Here is a 22,209-nt window from a genome sequence, read left to right on the forward strand (position 1 = left end):
CAGGGCAGGGAGCCGGGGGGCGGCAGGGCAGGGAGCCGGGGGGCGGCAGGGCAGGGAGCCGGAGGCCGGCACGGCAGGGAGACGGAGGGCGGCAGGGCAGGGAGCCGGGGGGCGGCAGGGCAGGGAGCCGGGGGGCGGCAGGGCAGGGAGCCGGGGGGCGGCAGGGCAGGGAGCCGGAGGCCGGCACGGCAGGGAGACGGAGGGCGGCTGCCTTACCGCGGGACGTGAGGGGGGTCAGTCCTTACGCGGCTGCATTCGGATGCAAGGTACCTGCCCGTCCAGCAGTACGTGCCGTTAGCTCCCAGAAGTTCACTCGGTGATGAGGCAGTGCTGGAATTGAAGGAACAGACAGTGTTTGGATTTTGTGTATTACCGGTTGATACGATTTTCCATCCTAATACAGCTCCAGCTAAAAAGTTGGGAAAAAATAAAGTGTAAATCTGCCCACACGTGTTAACAGATTAATGTGGCCCTTAAAGAACTAGAGAGTCACTTAAATACAAGATGAAGCCCCTGGAAGTGTACAAGGCCATGTTGGAGAGGGCATGGATCAACCTGCTTTAGTGGAAGGCATCCCTGGAGAGGGCACTGACCAACCTGCTCTAGTGGAAGGCATCCCTGGAGAGGGCACTGACCAACCTGCTCTAGTGGAAGGCATCCCTGGAGAGGGCACTGACCAACCTGCTCTAGTGGAAGGCATCCCTGGAGAGGGCACTGACCAACCTGCTCTAGTGGAAGGCATCCCTGGAGAGGGCACTGATCAACCTGCTTTAGTGGAAGGCATCCCTGGAGAGGGCACTGACCAACCTGCTCTAGTGGAAGGCATCCCTGGAGAGGACACTGATCAACCTGCTTGAGTGGAAGGCATCCCTGGAGAGGGCACTGATCAATCTGCTTGAGTGGAAGGCATCCCTGGAGAGGGCACTGATCAATCTGCTTTAGTGGAAGGCATCCCTGGAGAGGGCATTGACCAACCTGCTCTAGTGGAAGGCATCCCTGCCCATGGCAGGGGGATTGGCACTAGATGATCTTTAAGGTCTGTCTCAACCCAACCCGTTCTCTGATACTATTGGTTACAGAGAAGATGTTTTCTTCTCAGTGGATTTAGACACTGTTTAAACACTGCTCATTTTCATTTGTGTGGAAGGCAGGCATTTGCAGGAAGGCTGCAAATGACTGTTCTCAAACCCTGACAGCACCTCAGTGACCCCCAAACACCCGCCACCTCTGGCATCCTGCTTGTCTCTGGCTATGCTAAAGACACAGCACAGTACAGGAGGGTTTCATGCTGTGCTTGGCCATGCTGGCCTGCCTGTTTAAAGTCTCACTCCTACAAAGTACAAGGACCAAGACTTGAACACTTCAGATGCTAAAATGATGACTGTAATAGGCAAATGAAGCTGTGTCAATCCCTGGTGCAGCTGCTTTGCAAAAGTGCCAACCAAACCAGTGCACTAAGGCTGTTTTCACTTGATGGCAGCAGGACCAGGCATGGCAAGGCTGGAGGGGAGTGGATCCAGCTGCCAATGGCCAGAATCCAGTCTCAAAGCAGCTGCTGCTACCCTAAGCACTGGAAGATTTGTGACACAGAGCCCCAGTGCTGGCTGTGCTTCTCCAGAGGGCTGACTGCAGCTCTGACAGCAGTGACACCATGGAGAGGTATTTGTGATTACAGATTGAGATGTATCCCATGGGAAAGTATGAAAGGGAAAAGCAGGACCAAAGGCCAAGCTTGCCCAAGGCAGGCCACTGTGTTTTCTCTGTACAAATGGCATCATTTTAGTCCAGAATTGCTGTGCTTTCAAACTGGAACCTTTAAAACATGAGAAGAGACCCAGGCTTTTCTGCACTGTGGTAGAATGGAAAAATACTGCCACCTTTTTATGGCGTTGCCTTTATTTTAAGATGAGAGGCACAAGTGGGTTGCCTAAAATAATACAGACTGGGAAAAATAGCCTAGAGACCAAAGGCCCTGTACCAGTACATGGGAGAGGGAAACTGACCTTCCTGTCAGTGCCTGGCTGCTTGCAGAGCAGTTAGCTGCTCTGCCTCAAGTTCAGACACCTGTCAAACAGCTCTTCCTATTACAAAAATGGGGCAGAGCAGGTTATCCTTGAAACTGGAATGAAAACAAGCTAATGCATTTTAATTTCAGTGTTTCTCTCATTTTCAGCAAGATCTCACTTCCAGAGAAACGTGCTGGTTTGAGGCCAATTAGAGTATTTTAATGGGAGAAATTAGATCATTGGTTGTAAAACAGATAATAATGATAAAGGCTACATCATTCATCAGTTTGCTAAAAGGGGTAAAAAGCCAAAGTGTAAACAGTTTGTCCTTTTTCCTGAGAGCCCTTACTCCTTTCGTTTCTGCTTTGCTGCACTCTAGTATCTTCCCCTGACAGATAACAAGTGAGCTTTGCTGGTTGTTTTGTTTTCTGTCTGGGAAAAAGAGGAAGAGAGACAGAGGCTTTGAGTCCCTTAACCCATTACAAGAAGTCACCTGGAGAAGCAGAGGCACCAGGAGATGAAGGCACTAGAGGGAGCCTGAGCATAACAGATCACACTCTCGGGCTCAAAGATGGAGCACTGGTGCCCGTCAGGGAGAAGGGACATCTGCCGGGAGTATCAGCCAGACACACAGGAGTTTCCCCCTTGGCCTGGCATCCTACCTGGCGGTGGCTTTTTGCCCTGACATCTGTTACATTTTCTTAAGGACGCGAAGAAAGCCTCTTTTCCTTACAGAAAGCACTGGTCTGCCAGCAGGGAGACAGCTGCCTCTGTCCATTTGCAAAGGGAAGTAAGGAAAACCAGTGGCAAATGGGGGCAGTGGTAAGATGGGAGGGTTCAGGAGTGCAGAAGTCCTTGCGAGGTAAAGGGAGGACTGATCCACTGCCACTAGTATCCCTATGGGGTGGGGAGCTGGCATGGCACAGCCCTGCAAGTGCTCTTGGGCTCATGACAAGGACATGGGGACAGTACCTGAGGCTTGCGTGCTCCTCTGGGTGCACTCGCACTTAGTGCCTTGGTGAGGCTGTGCCTGGAGTATTGTGTCCAGTTCTGGGCTTCACGGTTCAAGAGAACAGAAGGCCACAACGATGATTAGGAGACTGGAGCATCTGTCTTGCAAGGAGAGGCTGAGAGACCTTGGTCTTGCTAGCCTGGAAAAGAGAAGACTGAGAAGGAATCTTATCAGTGCTTGCAAATATGTAAAAGATGGAGGTCATGAGGATGTGACTGGGTTCTTCTCAGTGGTGACCAATGATAGGACAAGGGGCAACAAGTGCAAATCAAACCACAGGAGGTTTCACTTGAACTCAATGAGAAACTATTTTGAGAGTGCTGGAGCACTGGAACAGGCTGCCCAGAGTGGAGGCATTTAGAGCCTGTCCCTGGTAAACTCAAGGCAGGCAATTTACAGGCAATTCAGGATGCACAGAGGCAGTAAGCAACAGCAGCAGGCAACAGCGGGCACAAATACAATGGCAGAGCACATTACATTACCTGCTCAACTCCTTTATCGATACAGTCCAAGACTAATGGGCATTTGGACACAGAATAGCCAATCAGAAGGGCAGGTAGCCAAGCTTAACCATATTAGGTGAAAGCATAGGCTTGCTTTACCCAAATCTGGGAAAAGATAGGCCTTGCACAAGGCAGGCACAAGCCAAGCACGTGTACCTTATTTACTACAGGATGTAAACAAGTCTGGGCAGGCCAGAGTCCTCAGACTCAGTGGCTCTGGGTTCTTTGTCCTCTTCCCCACAGTTGCTTCTCCCCAGAACAGAAGGAGGGAGAGCAGAAAAACATGTCTGGGCAAGCCAGGACATGTATAAGCCTGTTTTGGGCTATCAGGCCCACCACAACGGAGTTGGACTGGATATCTCCAGAGGAGCCTTCCAAACCTTACCATTCAAGGATTCTCTGAGAGCTGGGGCATCAGGAGAGCCTGGAGAGCTGCAATCTTTTATTTTCCAAAGCAGCGTTTTCATTGCATCCTCTGTGGACAAGGAACAGGGTCACTGGCTCCTAACCTAGTTGTCTGTATCCCCCCTGCCACCACTGTCACCAAGGATCAGCATAAAGATTGAGAGTGGAGTCTCTGGGTTAGCTTCAGCTGGGCACCAGCACTGTGATGGGGCAGAGACTGGGGAACAAAGGCTTTGCATTGGTGTTTAGCCACACCAGAGAGATGGAGTTGTTTGTTCTGAGTACAGCAGCAGAGTGTGTCTGCTTTTACAGTGTTTCCACTGGGCCAAAACGTTGCATTCAGTGATGTAATCAAACTTAGCCCATCAGAAATCAGAGGAGCAACCAGAAGAGAGGAGTGAGCAGGGACCACAAACAAAAGTTGTGTCACTCCTGGCTGCTCTCAGAGGATTTTGTTGCCCCAGAGACCATTCCTCAGATCAGCCCAGACCCTCTGCACAATCTCCAAGAGCATGTTCCTGTAACCAGCTTCCCGTCGTGAAGGCAGCAGGAAAAACCAGGCAGCAGTCTGCGATTCAGCCCTGACCTTTCTCTTCAGGCCTGCCACCTCCTCCCACTCTTCCCAGAGCTGGCACTACTAACAACTGGTTTCCTCTTGTTATTTTTCCACCTCCGCTCCTTCCTCCAGAGGGGAGGCCGTGCTGGTGGCCCACGTACCAGTGACTCACAGGCTGGGACCTGTGAGGAGCCAGCTAAGCCTGGCCAAACTTAGTAACACCTCGTTTTCCATTGCCTACACCCTGTCCACTGCTTCTGACTGGGTTCATCACTGGAGACTGTCTCCAGCTACCTGCAGGGTTGGAGAGGACCAGACCTACTGTGTTTCCTCTAGGTTTTGTCAGTGCAGAAGCTGGGCTGAGATGAAGCAGCCCTCGATACAGATAAAATTCCTTCCTGATAAGCATTTATCCAGCTTGCTGATGGTTGGAAATCATGAGATGTTCTGGACATCAAAGAGGGAAAACGTTTTTAGGGTTGGGAAATGTGTAAAGATATAAATATAGGTACACATATAAATATAAGCATTTCTATGACTGCATGGTAGTTGCAATTTTCGGGTGGCATTTGAATGCTTTGAGGGGACCTTAGAGGTTTAAAAGCCAATTCCCTTGTGGCAATCAGTCTGGTCAGTCTCTCTGCATGTCCCCAGATCAACAAATGACAACTGCAACCAGAAAACTGAGCCTGGGGCACCTGGAAGGTGGGGAAATACGGTTGCCAAGGTGGAGGTGCTGCCGTGGCTGGAAGCTGGAAATGGAAAATAGCTGGATGGTGACCAGGGCTACTCAGAGGCAGTGCTGGGTTGGCAGCAGATGAGCAGGCAAGAGCAGAGCGACGTGGCTCCTGGCCAGCTGCAAGCCCATTGAGCAGGACCCAGCGGCTTCACGCAGGGCTGCGTGCAGGGGATAATGCCTAGAAGGGAGTAGCTGTGTGCGCTCGGCCCATGCTTGTGGCTTAAATGTGATGTTCCAGAACTCATTTTGCCCCAGTAATGGAAAAGGAAGCTCTCCTGATGCTCCCAAAGCTGAGGGGAGCGGTGCTGCCGTCGTGACACCTGCTCAGCAGCGCACTGCTGCGAAGGAGTCAGCGGATCCACAGGCACAGCGTGTGCGGAGCAGCTGATGGCTGCGGGGAGGAGGCACACGGAGGCGGCTGGGAGAAGCGCAGAGGCCTGACCTAAATAGATGCCGAGCTAATTTATTCACTTCTCTGCTTTATTATTTAACATGACTCCAAAACAGCTCAGGACTTGTGGTTCCTCTCAGCTGTGCCGCTGAGGCTGGGATGGGGCTATTTTTGACCTGGATTTTGCATCTCCCGTGCTGAAAAGCGTGGCAGGGCTGCGCCCAGCACCCTGCTCTCCCGTCAGGTGGGCCAGGCACGCTACGGGAGAGCTCTGACACAGCCACTTTTCCAGCCAGGAGCACAGGAAGGACCTAAAGTTATTTTGAGCTTTCCCCTCACCTCCTGCCTGGGAAGGTGTTCGGCTTTTGGGCAGCTTGATGCGCTGCTAACAGGGAGACTTCTCTGCAGCGTAGCTGGCTGGCAGCATCGGTGACACAGCAGGAGGCAGCCTCCGCCACATCTCCCCTCGGGCAGGCTGCCAAAGGCAGCCCCAGGCTCTGCAGCACGGGGGCTTTCAAGGATAAACCTGGAGCCTGTCACGCTTCCAGCTCGCCTCCTCTCTCCTCAAATCCTAGCAATCCCCTGGAACACGGTCCAGGAGGAATTTATTCCGAGAAGGACAGGGAGCCCCAGCTGTCGGGGCTGCAGTTCGCCCCACGGGCTGCACGTGTTCCCTGCAAGCCCACGGCACGTTTTAGCACTGCTGAGGTTTAACAGCCACGAGCCGGGGAAAAAACCTCCCGATGCCAGCGCAGGTTGTCTAAACCCATGCAGTATCTCTGTGCAGGTGTGAGGGACAGAGCTGCTCTTGCACAAAGTGGCTGCTTCCCAGGACTCCAACCATACGGCACCCAACTCATGCTGGGCAGGGCCCTTTCATTTTGATTTCTCATTAGGGTTTGCCACTTGAAGTCAGGCCAGTGTGGTACCCAGTGACACAGCACCTCTGCTATGATTTTTTTGGATGGATTATTCATCGATCTGCTTGATTCTGTCCAGATTTCTAAGCAGTAAAATGAGCCCTGGTGCTCTTCAGCTCAGCAGCAAAGGCATTTCAGCTAGAGTTGCCTTCACAATTGCTGGAGAGGTTTGTGATATCGTTGGTAGGTGAGATAGTGCAAATTAGCAGAAATGAAGCAGTTAATGAGGCTGCAAGTTAGTCGTCCAAACCATGAGGCTTAAGGCAGGGAAGGGAAGCAGCTGGGTGCGAGGCTGAGAACAAGAGTGCTGCTCTGCTTGGCACAGCCAGCCCCATCTCCTGCCTTTGCTGGCCAAACTGAGGGCAGTGGAGAACCCTGGGCAGGGTCCCATCCTGCCAACCCACAGAGTGTGCAGCCTGGCCCCATGTCAGGCTTCGATCTAGAGGGATTTGTGGTTATCTTATTAATACAAAATCACATGATATTTAGATGCTTTGGTCTGAGAGCCTTGTGAGGCCAAGAAGAGAATGAACGTGTAAAGAACGGAGGCAGCCAAAGCGGTTCAAAATGCCTCCTTCCCTGCCTGTGCCCCAGACTACAGTTTGTGGGTGATGTCCCAGTTTTCCTAATGAGGGCAGAAAGGCACTAAGCCACCCCAGACCCTCCTGGGACTGGGGTTTTGAACCTGTGCTTTAATTGCATGGTGCTGGTTAGGATTGAGCTAAGGCTGATTGAGTGTCACCCTGGGATTTAGGATCCATCATATGGGTGCAGTTTGTGCCCTTCTCCTTGGTGGCAGAGGGTGGCAATAGAGGGGAGAATGCCTGAATGAACCAGTTGCTGGATTTGGAGTGGGCAGGTTGGTTTTAACCTCGAGGTGAAGGATCTGGTTTGATGCCAGCTCACCTTTATCTGCACAGAGAGGATTAGTAGGAAGCTGTGTTGACAAATGCTGTGGCTGAAAAGGAAAATAAACTTCCACACAAAGATGGCTTGTTTGTGCAAAGCGGAAAGGGAATAAAGCAGCTGCCAAAAGAGCTGACATTAAACCCACTGCTTACCTGCAGCTCATCTGATATCATGACTGAAACCTTTCATTTGCAGCAACATAATCCAGGATGTTCTTTCTGCCAAGGAAAGAAAGTAGGTTATTGCTTGAGCAGAGAGTTGGGTAGGGGGAAGGAGATAAGCAGGGCTTCATCCTGTTTGGTGCTGTGTGCCCTGCACTGCATGGCAGCCTGGCTGGTGGGGTTTAGGAGGAGCTTGCATGGGAAGCCTTTCCAAACCTTGGAAAAGGGCTGCCTGTCCTGCCAGAGGCAGAGTAACAGGCAGAGTACCAGGGCCCCCAGCCCAGCCTTCAGCTCCTGCACCTCTAACCCAGGGATCTGAAGTCAAGAGACAGAAGCCCAGTAATACCCAGGAGAGAGATAGGATGGAGCATCCAGGACTCCAGCTCTGAAACTGCCAGAGGGAAGGGGCTGGGACTGGCAAATATGTTTGTTGCAGAGCTCCCAATTTCTAGAATTATGGAATCATAGAGTGCTTCAGGTTGGAAGGGACCTTTAAAGGTCACCCAGTCCAACCCGCTGCATTAAGCAGGCACATCTTCAATTAGCTTGGGTTGCTTAGAGCCCCACCCAGCCTGACCTTGAATGTTTCCAAGGATGAGGAATCTACCACTTCTCCGAGTAACCTGTGCCAGTGTTTCACTACCCTCAGTGCAAAAAAAATCTTATATCTGGTCTAAATCTCCCCTCTTCTAGTTTCAAACCATAACCCTTTGTCCTGTCACAACAGGTGCTGCTAAAGAATGTTCCCATCTTTCATGTAAGCCCCCTTTAAGTACCGAAAGGCTGCAGTAAGGTCTCTCTGGAGTCTTCTCCTCTCCAGGCTGAACACCAATTCTCTCAGCTTTCTTCAAGGGAGAGGTGTTCCAGCTCTCTGATCATTTTTGTGGCCTTCTCAGGATCTGCTCCAACAGGTCCACATCCTTCCTGTCCTAAGGACTTCAGGGCTAGACCCAGAATTGCAGGTGAGATCTCACCAGAGCAGAGCAGCAGAATTACCTCCCTTGACCTGCTGGCCACAGTTCCCATTAAGAAAACCTGCATTTTAATGCACTTTGTATATGGTTTTTGACTGTGCTGCTCTGAGCCCCAGTCTGGCACAGACCATCATGTGTGCTGTACTGGGACATCTTACTGTTTCCAGCAGTGTCTGTGCCCACTCTGTGCCTGTGCTTCTGGAAATGGTGCTTAAGGCCACTGATTTCAGCCTGACACCAGCTGCCCTGTGGGTAAACTGGGAGACAATTAGGGAGTGGCAACACTTCCACTAGCCCTGATGGCATTCCAGCCCCTGGTGCATAGGTGTGGGGTGTCTGCACAGACACAAGCTTGGTCCAAGCACCAGCAGTAACAGAGCTGGTCCCCACAGGGGTGGAGGCTTTGGGAAATGGGACTGCTGAACAAAGTTGCAGCATTGCCCTTCCCTTCTCTATCAGCCTCATCTGAGGCAGTAATTTGTATTAAGGATGGCCTGATTTATGACTTGGCTGGGATTATAACACATTTCCTTCCACAATGATTTTACCCAGGCTTTTCAAACCACTTCAGGAACTTCAATAAATTCTTAACAAGTTTCTGGCAGGTGGATGCCTTTAAATCTCTGCTGTGCCCTTGGCAAACCTGACATGACCAGAATTGGTGGGGAGGACAGTGCCCAGCTAAGATCTAAAGGCAGGTGATCATCAAGAATTTTCCACTAAAGCTCCAAACCTGAAGCCTTTTTCAGGTGTTTCAGCATAAGAAAACAAGCCACAGTGAAAGACTTGGGAGGAGGATGCAGGACAGACCCCAAGAGCCCTTACCCTCTCCAGACATTCAAAACACTTCTTTCCCCCTGCCCTGCATCGTGCTGCCACCACTGCAATAGCTGCAGGATACTGAAAAATTACAGCTAGAGCTTTTTTTTTTGCCACCTGAAGAACCTTCCTTTCTGGTGGAAGCACTGAAGCATTCCTTGAAACAGCCCTTCCTCCTGGCATTAAGTGTTTGAGAGGAGCACTGGGGGAAACCAGGCACTTTTACCACGGCAGGGAAAAACAGTGCTGGGAAGCAGGGAGAGACTGGTTTAAACAGCAGTGAGAAGGCAGGTGCAGGCAAAGCACAGCTCCGGTTTAGTCTCCTTTGCCCACTCCTTGCTGTGGTGCTCCCTGCTTCATCTCCAGCATTGCTTCCCTGTCCTGACAGCTCCAGCAGCCGAACAAGCACTGAGGGTCTGACCCAGCCCTGCTTTCTTGTGGATGCCCATAGAGGAGACACTTGAATTGGGAAGGCAGGCTGGGGCAGGTGTGTGCTCTGCAAGGCCATGCCTGGGTGGCAGCTCTGGTGAACAAATATTCACCTGGAAACCAAGTTCTTGTCAGTACTGACAGGATGGGAGCAGAGCATTTAGCAGCACTGGTCCTGACTGCAAAAGGTCCTCTTTACCAGTTGGTTTCTCTGCCCATCACCACCTTCCTGGCTCTGCCTTATTTTGAGGTGTGGAGTGTGGCAGCAGGAGGCTGGTAGTGAATCTGCTTTGCAGTTGCTGTAGCAACTGTGGTGTCTCTGGCAGCAGTAGCACGTTTCCTGCAGCCAGCCAGAGTGTGAGCTGGTTACTTGCAAGCAGATTATTTTCTTTTCCCTGCTAGAAACCCCTGCCCCACATACTCTCCTCCCAGCAGTCAGAGCCCAGGAGGTGCAGCAGAGGCAGCAACAGAGGAGCAGGGCAGCCCACTGTGATCGAGAGAGATGCTGCTGCCTCTTCCTGCTCCTGGGTAATATTCTGCCTGTGAGTCAAAGCCTTACCATATTCTCAAGACCCTCTGCTGCTCCCCCTCGGCCCCTTGGTGAGGACAACTTGCCTTTCCCTAATCCAGACTTGAAGACAAGGTGGGTTGCTGCAGCCATCCAAGATCCTCCCTGGGGCAGCTCAGCCCTGAATTTATTTCCACACAAATTGGAGCATCTGCTCCGGAGAGGAGGGATCAACCTTGGTCAAAATACTCCCAGCAGTGGAAGATCAGCACAAGCTTTTCTAAGTTACTTCCCTGATTAATGGCTCTAAATAACAGAGCCTTTTTCCCAGGCTGGATTCAGTGAGCACCCCTCTTGTAAGACTTTGCCTGCTAAGTCCTGTTACTCCCCCATTTCCACCACCTTTGTACATCACAAGTCCTGGCCTGCTCTCCCTTCTCTTTCTCTTCAAGAAACCAAAGAGACAGAGCTTCTTGAGCCAGCCTCGAAAGATTCTAGTGCCTCTTCTCTGAGCCTGAGCAACAAGGCCATCACACTGGTGTTTGCCCCTGAGGCAGGTTGCTTCAGCAGCCTTGTACCAGGACCATCCTTTAACCATGTGCACTTCAGGCACCCACATCTATTCAGGGCCCATTATCCTGGTCTGGGCTTCACCCTCTATATGTAACTTGTCTTCTTTTCCCTCCAGAAGTGTGACTTTGTGTTCGTTTCCAGTAGAGCACATCCTGCTAGCCTCTGTCCAGCACACCCTGCAGTTCCCATCAGCCGGGAGATATGCAGGAGAGCAAAGCAAACAGAGCTCAGTGCTAGCATGTCAGCATTGCTCACCACCCGTGGTCCTGGTTGCATCTGGTTTGGTTTCATTTCCAGAACTAAGTCCTCAAATGCAGAGACCTGCCCTGCTTTTCTAGAAGGCCACGAGCTCTGATCCAGCCTTTGAAGCATCTGGCTTTGGGACGGCTGCAGCCACTGCCAGGGAGGGCAGGAATTGCAAGCAGGCTTGTTCTTTATGAGAGAGGGAGGCAAAAAGGTAGTGAGTGGCTCCCACCTTTTCCACTCTGAGAGTCCATCCTCTGAGAGGTTCCTGGTGGGAATCAAATCTTCCTTCCTCAGATGTCACCTTTACCACAAGACGAGGAGGAGGTGAACACTGCTCAGGAAAGGGCTTTTGTCACCCAAAATACTTATTTTCCCCATTCCAGTCAGTACCCAAGATGCCATTTCAGCTAGCATTTTTGGGCTGCAGCTGGAGCTTTATGCTTCCTGGGAAGTTTTCTTGAAGAACAGGTTGGCCAGCTGAGGAATGTTTCACTGCTATTTTCAGTCTGGGACCTTTTCCCTTTCTTTAATTCAAAGTACAACAAAAAACCTGTCAGCAAGTCACAAAAGAGTGAGCTCAGTCTAAAATACGAGCCCTGGCATGGGAGGGCATTGACTCAGAAGCCACTTCCCATGTTTGGAGACTTGAAGTATGTTCCACTTCGTCATCCCGAAGGTCTTTAAACGCTTACCAAAACAGAGTTTATTTATCCGCAGTCAGAACAGCCTATCTATTATCTTGAAGGCTGAATTCAGAAGGGTTCATCAGAAATTTATTGGTTCCATTCCTACCAGTCTGAACAGAAGTTTTCCACAGAGTCTGTCAAAATACAAATCTCTCAATTCCAGTTTCCTTCGGGCTTTAGCAAGACGTTGCATTAATTGTGTTAAAAAGGCACTTTTATTAGTTACTGAGAAGCAGGAGTCTGGCAATTCTTCTTGACCACCAGCTATTCACTTTTGTGAAGTCTCCTCTGACAGTGGTTTGATCCAGCACAGTGGTTTTTCTCCACCAGCAGACTCAGCAGTGCCTGGAGCCAAAAGGAGCAGCTCCAGGCAAGGATTACTGGCTTCATGTCTCAGGGGCTCCTGCTGCTGCCTGGGCAAAACCTTTCTGCCCTCAAGGTTTCTCACATCCTCACCATCAGGAGAAAAGGAGCAGTGGGGGCACGTGGTCAGCCTGAGGCTGGTGAGATCTGTGATAGCAGGCATAAATACGTACAGAATGGGGGCATTTTGTCCACGCCTGGGATGCTTTTGGGAGGATTCACCAAACCATCTAACAGCTTGTAAGAGTCTTCAGTCCAGTTTTGCATAAGGCTGTGTTTCAGCCGACAGCTCAGTCTGGTGCTAATGTGGCATCCATTTCACAAGAGAAGGGTGGTCATGTTAAAAACCAGAAATTCCCAGTCCTCTGAGGGGTAAGGAAATGATCTACCCCTGTCTGATCAATCCAGGATTGCTTCCGCAGGCATTCGGCCATTCTGGGCAGCCAGCAGCCCAAACCTCCCACCTGCTCCTCACATCAGCCCTCCAGCTTCCTTTAGTCAGCACCAGACACACAGAGCAGGACACCCACTGCAGGCATCTCTGTGCCTTGGCCACCTGCCCTAAGACATAGGCAGCACAGTGAGCTACAGCAGAGTTGCCAGCACCCAATGGAAAAGCTCAGCTCTTGACCATCCCATTCTGAACAAGGTGACAGGTGTTAAGTGACACTAAATGACACAAACGGAGGTTGGCCTTTCCCTCCTGGCATTTTTTTTCAGCACTCCCAATGCCAAGCTAAACTGAGTCCTTGCTTATGCTTCAGCTCTGAAAATTCACCTTGGAGTGCCAACCGACACATACAGAAGGAGCCAGGGCTCTGATAGCTGAGATGTTAATACTGACAGGCTGAGCAGGTTTCCCTTAAGCTGCCACAGCTTGGCTGTGGGGGGCTTATGAAAAGAAACTAAATAAATTGGGATTGACTTGGGATAGCAAAAGGGTCAAAACCTGGACATTTATGGAAGTAGCTATGCTAGGAAGGAGCATGTGAAGGGTCTGGTTCTAGGACCCCTCCCATAGATGTGTAAATGTACAAGCATTATTGTTGTCAGTTGTAAATATGGGTAGGGCTGGCAGGATTGCACCTGTCCATCTCCACAAACACCTCCATAGGTACACTCACACCATCACCTTCCAGTCAGGCATGGGCAGAGACCACGTGCACAAAGATGGCCAGGAGAAGCACAAGTTATAGCCTAAGATATGTTTGGAGTAAAGATGTTCTTGCAGAAACAGATTGTTGGATGCTCAGGTGTCTGGGCAGGGATCCACCAGTCAACAGAAACCCAGAGAGATGAGCTTTCAGGCAGGAGGAACAGCTGTGCCACCCAAAAAAGCACAGCCCAACTCTTGTCACAACCCTCTTTGATCAGCCATTGGTTTAACACAAACTCACTCAGGGAAAGTAAATTCCCTTTGGCTGGGGATGGGTATCTGATACCTAAATTTTATGGCTACATAAAGCAGTTGAGGGTATTTTGACTGGAAAAATGCTTTCTCAGCCTCCCTTGGTGTCAGAGTGCCCCAGAAGATCTGGGGGCCTTTTACTTACAAGAATGCAAAGGATCAAGCCTGTGGGGCAGCAAACATCAGGAGGATCTTGGGTCTTTGATTTTAAGACTCTACTCAAAATTTTAGACCGGAGACATGGTCTAAAATTAAGGCAATTAAGGGCTGAACAAGATCTGGTGACATTTTCTGCACAGGTCACAGCTCCCGCATGGGAGAACAAGTACCAGTGCATTTGTGTGCTGGAGGGACCTCACTGCCCATAATTTAGCCCAATTTTGCTTTCAGGCACTGACCTAATCATGGCTGCTGGAGGCCAGACGGTGCAACTTGTTGGGTGACAGGACCTGCTGCTCTCACATGTGCAGGTTTTACAGCTGTGCTGTTCATCAGTCTCAGCAGAGCCAGCTCTGACCTCTGCCTGGGTGGAGAGAATCAAGGCGTTCTCATTATTCAGCTCTTGGACATGGCCACATCTAGCCTGCAAAACAGCTTTGTCACATGCCCTTTGGGTGGCAGGGGAGAGCCTCAATTACACGGTGGTGGCTGTGCCTGGGCCACCAGCTCCACTGTTTACAGGAAGCACCGATACAGAGCGTGGAATTAGAAAGACCACAAGGAAGTGAGGGATTATTTACTGGAGATTAAAGGACATGGCAAAACCACAGGATAAATCAGTGGGGCCTAAACAATGGTAGCTGCTATTTCAGTCTTCCAGCTGCTGGCATTCCTGCCAGTCATGCTGCAGTGGGAGAATTTGGGAGCAATTAATCTGTATGGATGGCTCCTCTGCTTTTGGACCAGTAAAACACACCAAATAAAAGGTCCTAAACTTACTGGAACGATGAGAGGGATGTCTGCTCCACTCCTTCCCTTCCTCAGATCTTCCTCCTCCTTGGCTTTGAATCCTGCTTTTGGAGTGCACCTCCAGGCCAGACCTGCTTGCTGGTGAAGTCAGTAGGACGTGCTCATGGGCTAGCCCAGACTAGCCAAGATGAAGTATCTCCTAAAACCTGGAAAGAAATGAGTGGAAGGTTACAGCATGATGGTTCAAGATCTTCAAGACAGCTGCCATGACAATGGGAGCTAGTGTATCTTGGAACATCCATGGAAATGGGGAAAGCTGCTGGGTGAAGGTTAATCCTGACCTTCCAGTTCAGTCTAGCTCAATTGCTCTCAAGACCACTTCTTCTCCAGGCTTGTCCTATGTTTTAAGCACCCACAACCTCCTTTTCCTCTAGAAAATTTAAAACCATCAGCAAAGTCTCTGGTGGGAAGCAATGCAGATAGAGCTTGTGGCCAAGGAAAGACACCTTACAAGTGAGAAGACATCCTTATATTAAGTGCCTCAGTCCAAGTGCTCATAAATTTGGCTAATTTGGGGGCAGATTTGATTGTCAGCTAAGACAGGCCAGCAGAATTTGAGTGGCTGTTCATGAGCACTGTTCTAAGCTGAAAGTGGATCAGGTCTTACGCCAATGTGTGCCCCTCTCTGCCCACAGCTGCAGCTGCTGCAGCTCTCCAGGGTGGCCACATGTTGAAACAGCTCTAACAGAATATCCCCAAAGATTTTCCAGATGCTTGGATATACTTTCTCTAGCATTTTGCTCCTGGCAGGTGAAGCTCTTTTCAGTTCTGCTGCCACTGTCTCACAACCAGCTTGACATACTGCCCCCACCAGCCTCCTCTCACCAACAAGAAGTTTTGGGTTAGCACCCAAATTTCTCCATCAAGCCCTTTCCCAGGGAATCAGGTGACTCGCTTGCTGCCTCTCCCCAAAGACAAAGTTACCACTTTGCTATCTTCCCCCCAGCCTCTGCTGCATCTCAGTACCACACAGCATCAGGCCACATGCCGAGTGACAGCATCCCCCATCCTTCCCCACTGTTGATGCAGACTGAGCTACCACACCACCCCCCAGAGAGCATCTCCAGCAGCAGCCTGGCCCTTTGCACTCCGCACAGGGTGGTGATTCAGCCCTGACTCAATGGGAAGGTGGCCATGGGCTGAAACCCAGCCGGCTCCCTGCATCATCTGCGGTTAGCATCATCCTGCTGGAAATTACAGAGCTGCAGCAAAGGCAGGGGGAGGGAGGCTCCCCTTGGCGCAGAGAAGCCCACAAGAGGCTCCCACTGACATTCCTGCCTTCTCCCTCCCTCTGCATCCATGTAGCTGAGTGAACACAAACAGTGCGTTGCCTTCATGTTTGACCCAGAGCAGTGCTCAGCTGCTGGTGCCATGCCACAGGCTCTGTCTGGAAAGCAAACAGTAGCTCAGTAGATTTCTTCTTTGTGTGTGTGTGGGGGGGGGGGGCTTTTTTGTTTGTTTGTTTTGTTCTCCCTGCAACAAATAGAGAGAAAGGATGAATGAGCTTATTTTACAGCCTTGGAGGGATACCAAGCCATTGTTAGCTTGGCACATGCTGTGAAAAGTGATGGCTAAGAAAATAAAAGCTTATTCTTTGCTGAACAGGTGGCTGGAAAAAAAATTCAACCCCAAAAAACCTTTCATGCTTCAGCAGCATCTTTTCCATCAGCTATGTGACTTCCAGAGCAGGACCTGACCTGACCTGCTGTGTATAACAAACTGAAAGTGAAGAGGTAAGCTGACATTATTTTGAGGAGCCTGAAGAGCACTGCACCCAGCCTGCCACATTACAGGTGCCACACAGCACCACATCCCCACCCTGGGATCACAGCTATCCCTCTGCCAGTACTAACATAGAAACTCTCCAGGATATTTCTTTCCCTCAGTTCTCTGCATCTAGAAAATGTTGTCACAAGGTCTAAAAGTCCTCAATCCCAGAAGAAGCTCAGGCACCAGCAATGGGTTTTTCAGAGCCAATGGTACATTGAGGGTGACAACCTCTGCTCCAGAGAGCCAGCACTACTAATACCCAGCTTCAATGGCACTGAAGCTGGGCACTGAAGGAGAGGAGGACCAAGAGCCCAGAGACACAGAGAAAGTAGCCATGCTGCAGCTGCTCAATTAATTAACTCAATTATTTTTAACCAAGACCTCTTGGGTTATTTCACAGCAGCCATCTGCTGGGAGAGCCAGACACTGTGGCCTGCTGCAGCCTTGTCTCAAGCAGTAAGCTGGCTCCAGAGCTACATTTCTTTCCACTCATCATACAGCTTGCTTCAGACACCAATCCACACAATCTTACCTATTACTGAAGAGGGCAACATCAGGAGCTCAGAGTCCACAAACGGGGATTGAGAGTTCAGAGTCTGCAGCAGTCTCATGCTGTTCAGTGACACATGAAGGGGAAGAAAAAAAAAATCCCATTAGTAGAATAAGTCCTCAATGATTTCATCCAAACCTCCCACACAAAACAGTGCTTTTTAGATGATTGATTATAAAAACCAGAGCAGGGAAGGCCAGCAATGGCACCGCTTCCCTGACACAGCTGCAGTTCCACTTTAAAACACCTCTGGCTTCAGAGCCTGGCTTGGACTTACACCCCTGCATGCTGTGGTTCCTGCTTTAGTCCATCTTCAAAATGGCTGCAGAAAGTTGCTAAAGGAGGTGGCCAGCAATGCCACACTGGATGCTGAGCCATTGCTTCCCTCTGTCCTCCTGCTATGGGTACACTGCGGGGCCGGGAGCAGCAATGGAGAGGACGACAGGGCCGAGAATATTTCCTTCCTATTGCTCATCAGTGGTGCCTCACATAAGGAACAAACAGTGACTTACTTTTAGAGTCCACAGATCAGGAGATCAGCTCCCTTATGAATGCTAGCAGAGGGCAAAACAGGGCCCAGGCAACTGAGTTGTAGCTCCAGCCCATGGTCTGTCAGAGCCACCATGCACCATGGCACAGACCAGATCTCATCTTGCATGGAAGGCAACTGCAGCCCACTCAGGGCTGCACAGTGCCCTGAGTAGCAAAACCATCAACTGACATCTTCAAGGGGTAATGTTCAGGCAAACTGCAGTGAGGAACAAAACTGCAGGGTTGCTTTAACCTGGAAATCTTCTTTTTTTAACATATTTTAATTTGTTCTTTTACCCTGTGAAATGGCCAAAGCTTTGAAGCTGTTCTCCACAGTCTAGCAAGAGCCTTCTCCCCATACTGGTGCAGCTGCCAGCTGAGCTTCACCATCCAGGTGCTTGAGGAGGGGGTGGGAGGGTGTGATAAGAGGAGAAGGCAGGAGCAAGAAGGACATATCCTGACCAGTATCTCATGGATCCCCCTGCACGGAGCAGGCAGCAGCGGCTTCCACGAGAGCCTCATTATGTGGAGGCACAGGCAGGGGACTGGCGTGGTGACAGCAAGTCTGCTCAGTTGCAGATCAAGCAGCTTAATAGAAACTGGTTCCAACTGGTCCAGCATTGCAGGTTTTGATTTAAAGTGCAGTTAAAAGGTGTGATTAGAGGCGGGGGATGCTGTGCCAAGAGCTCAAATGTGAAACAAAAAACATACTAAAAAAGTAGTCCTTCCCCTAAACCTACACATATTTTTTTTCATTGTTAACTCTTTGCTGCTGCTGCCAAACACCCAAGGAAATCCTGGGCCATCCGAGGACACATTTGGTGCCACTGCTTAAAACTGGGAGCTGCAAGAGGTCTGTCAGCACCACGGAGGAATCTGACTGCTGAAGCACTAACATTTATGAGCTTGGTATTAATAACAACCACAGCAGAGCTTTGCAGGGACCAGCTGAGTCTTCCCTTGCCACTGTGCCTGAGAGCAAAAGAAGAGGATGCCCTCCACGAAGCCTTCGTGCTGGCCAGCGATGTCTGGAGCAGGGGCTAAGTGTTGGCTGCCTTCCTTTGAGTTACTCCTATGCAGTGCTGAAGGAGGCAGAGCTTTTCTGAAAACAGCTAAACTAGGTCTCCTTTTCCTGACTCCAACTAGCTGCCCAAAGTTCAATGGTTAATTTGGCAAATGGAGACCTTTGGAGATGTTAACATGGTTGAAACCTCCAAGCCATGTGGGTAAAATCATAACTCAATCAAATTGCTTATTCTTTTTCTTCATACAGCATCATCATGCAGTTAATTTCAAGCTTTCCAGTAAGATCTAATATATCTTTTAACCTAAGAGCACTTTTGCATGACACTGAAATAGGTCCCAGTCTGTGTACATCTGCTGCCAAGACAAATGTATGGTTCAGCAGCAGTAAAGAGGATATAAAAGACTCCCACATTACAAACGTAGGAGGCAGAGGATATTTTAGCGTGGCAGTGGTTATACTTTTGGCAGCTTTGCTATAATAAACTTTGTTTTCAGACCCTTAAAATATTCCCTGTGCAGTGAGGACTGACAGATTCGCTTTCAGCAGAGCTGTCTCAGGGGCCAGGGCTAGTGAGCCGAGCTCAGGAACATGAGGGAGCACAAAGCAGCCCTGCAGTTGGACAGGGTATTTCCCCACAAAGCACACATGTTTACAAATGCCATTGGTCCTAGCAGGACTACATCCACGGACGCAGATGGGCACTCAGGAGGTACCTGCACACACAATGTGCTCAATCCCAAGGCTGCTTCAGGAGCCAGGGACAAAAGCTGAATGAGCAGGTCAAGGGCCAAAAAGGTAAGAGAAGAAAGACACCAACCTTGTGTAGAAGTAGTCTCTGGAGACTTTTGCTATCTTGCACTCTGATGGAGATCTCAAGTGACCTGCCAGCATGCCACAGCTGGGAGCCTTTCTGGACCTCAGATGTTACTGCATTGAAGCAGATGGACCCCATCTACAGCTGGCAGGTAGATTTTGGCCTCCATATGTCTCCCAGGTCATCCTGGGTGCCAGTGAGCCACTCAGGTGCTGAGTTACCTATGGAGAAAATGAGCACGGACAACTCATACCTGAATGTGCTCTGGGACAGCAAGAGCAGCTGCAAAAGTTAGATTCAGGCAATCTCTTGTGTAGGAATAAAAAGGTTTTCTCACATAGCTGATGGGAAAAGGAGGCAGTAGGGACAACATCACAACTTGAGTTGTTGCCTGGTCCTGGCAGGGTTGTCTTCCAGGTCCCTGGATGCCATCAGTGTGATGCCATGGCCAGTAAGTTCTGCAAATTACCACCATTTCCCTTTGCTCTGGGAACTCAGATTGGACAACAACAGCAAGACAACAACAAGAGAGGACACAAGGAAGATTGCTGTGAAAATTTAGGGTGGATTTCCAGACCCTGAACCAGAGGCAGAGCAGAAAGTAGCAGGAGAGAGGTGGCTTCCTACTGTCTCCTGCACCACCAAATAACATTTCCCAGGTTCCAGTCTATGGCAGGACAAGGTTGAAATCGTTGTGTCCTCTCAGATCAGTCTGAACCAGCCATTTCTTGCAGAGTTTGGATGGGCCAGGTTTACATAGCAGAGCAAACATGAAGCCATGCTCTGCATGGGATAATAATGGGAAATGGGCAAATATTGACCTAGCCCAGAGTGTCTCCTTAGCAGCAAACCCAAGAGGAGGTCTGGTAAAGTGAGTCCAGCAGGACTTCTCTCTTAGGTACAGTCCAGACATCTAGGGACCTCAGTGGGCCCCAAGCTTAATAATGAAGTAACTAAATTGAACAATGCCACAGTGCAGGAAAAAACCTCAAAGAAACCAGAAACTCAACCCTGCTAGTTACAGTTTCTAAGCCAGCAAGAAAAGATACTTCTTATCATCAAGCCTCCTTAGACAAGCTCGTTGATACTTAGAATCAGAGAATCAGTCAGGGTTGGAAGGGACCACAAGGATCATCTAGTTCCAATCCCCTTGCCATGGGCAGGGGCATCTCATAGTAGATCAGGCTGTCTAGAGCTTCATTCAGCCTGGCTTTAAACACCTTCAGGGATGGGGCTTTGACCACCTCCCTGGGCAACCCATTCCAGGGTCTCACCACCCTCTTGTGCTGAACTTGGATGGAGTCTTAGCATGGAGGATTTTGGTAGCATGTGATGGCATTATAGTTTTGTGCTGATCTGTCCTCATTGTGGACTATTAAAGACAAATAAAAATCATGGCTTCCTAATGCTTGAGTTACTAACTTTGGGAAAACATGTTTGTCACAGCCTCACTTGTATTTATGTATTAGCAAGTGAAGGAGCAAGCACAGCATCACTAACCTGAGTATCTGGATTGCAAAACACACAGATCCTCCAGCAGGACGAACCCCTCACGTCTTCAGAAGCCCTGCACCAAGCAGGGCTCTGCAAGGAATGACCTGACCTCTTCTGCGCAGGGTCAGCTGGTGGGGTTTGGCAGTGCCTCACTGATAAATGCTATTGCCTGTGGCAGGTTTGTTTGGGATTCCCAGGAGGTGAGAGAGAAAGAAAGAAAGAAAGAAGTTATTTTGACAGTAGATCATGTATCAAAGGAATAAAAATAACCAGGTACTTTTGGAACCTGCAAGCTGAGCACTCGACCGTGAATCCAGGTGTATGTTCCTGCCTGGGGTGAAACTCCCCACAGTTCAAAGAGGTACCATGGTGGCACTGAGGCTCTGATCTCTGCAGATGTGTGAGGCCTAGGAGAAGCTCTCCATTTCAAACTCTAGAGAAGCATTTTCATCTTATTTCCCCTTTACAGCCAACAAGGTGAGGCAGTTCCTAAGGGGATCGAGGAACGCTTTCCTCATCTTGTGTTTGCAGCACAGGGCAAGGGACCAAAACAAGACAGTGAGTGTCTTCCACCAGGACTGCAAGTCCTCTTGCAGGAATTCTCCTGTCCTCTGCACACACAGCAACAGGGTCCAGCACATCTAGAGGGATGATGTGTTGGCCAGCATCTTGTCAGTCAGCGAAGGGAGGTGAACCTAGCCACAGCCCCTGCATCACTGAACAGACTGTCCTTTGAACACGCCTCTCATGCTGTGAGCGCGCCTGGGTTCAGCCTCTACTGATCCTTCTGTCTCAGCATACCATGGGGCACCAGCCAACCCACTCCTTATTAGCTTTATGGGTAACTCAGCAGCAGAAATCACCTCAAGTTACCTTAGCTGCAGAGCACAGTGGATCCTTCCACAATGAAACAGCACGGTGGGAATTATCCCAATCCATAATTGCTGCGAGCAGACAATAAACCAGCTCAGGCTGGTGGAAGTAGCCACTCAGAGGTAATAACCCAGTGAGTAACAGCAATGGCAGCAGATACTTGATAAAAAGCAGGGCACAAAGGAGAAAGCTTTCTGCATCGTACAGGGAGCGGATGTTTTCTGTTTGCTCCTTTGGCTTAGGAACGCATTTAGCTCTTTGCAGAGCCACAGAGCACAGCTCGCCCACGTGTGCTGCAGAGGTGGGCTTTGGGCTGGGGAAGGAAAGGATCCTTTCCCACTGGTGAGATCATGGGCAGGAAAATTAGCTTTCTCCTTTTAATCTTTCTTGAATTCCTACCCAGCCACTATCCAGCCATTTCAATTTCTTCAAGAGAAATGTCTGCATACTGGTGGGGATCAAAACTCCAAACTGCTCTGGAGTGGTTCAAAAAGGGCACTGAAATACTGAGGTGCTTGTTCCACACACCTATACCCTGTGACTGTCCACATGGAGGTGATGGGAGGAATGAGC

The 22,209-nt window shown here is 50.0% G+C and overlaps 1 long non-coding RNA gene across 2 annotated transcripts in view; it reads right to left on the reverse strand.

Annotated features, from left to right (window-relative positions):
• Positions 1–245: 245 nt before the first annotated feature.
• LOC135182454 (uncharacterized) overlaps positions 246–22,209 on the reverse strand; it is a 28,283-nt gene continuing 6,319 nt past the window's right edge. Inside the window, exons 6-13 of one of the 2 annotated variants that reach the window (XR_010305213.1) lie at positions 20,770–20,932; positions 19,607–19,727; positions 19,273–19,490; positions 16,880–16,959; positions 14,548–14,723; positions 7,594–7,659; positions 2,979–3,157; positions 246–330 (exon numbers count right to left, since the gene is read on the reverse strand). This is a non-coding gene — a long non-coding RNA (uncharacterized LOC135182454). Of the gene's footprint in view, positions 331–2,978; positions 3,173–7,593; positions 7,660–14,547; positions 14,724–16,879; positions 16,960–19,272; positions 19,491–19,606; positions 19,728–20,769; positions 20,933–22,209 lie in introns of both variants that reach the window. The other variant, XR_010305212.1, reaches the window with a different exon arrangement.

The sequence above is a fragment of the Pogoniulus pusillus genome, chromosome 16, assembly GCF_015220805.1.
Source record: "Pogoniulus pusillus isolate bPogPus1 chromosome 16, bPogPus1.pri, whole genome shotgun sequence".
NCBI lineage: Eukaryota > Metazoa > Chordata > Aves > Piciformes > Lybiidae > Pogoniulus > Pogoniulus pusillus.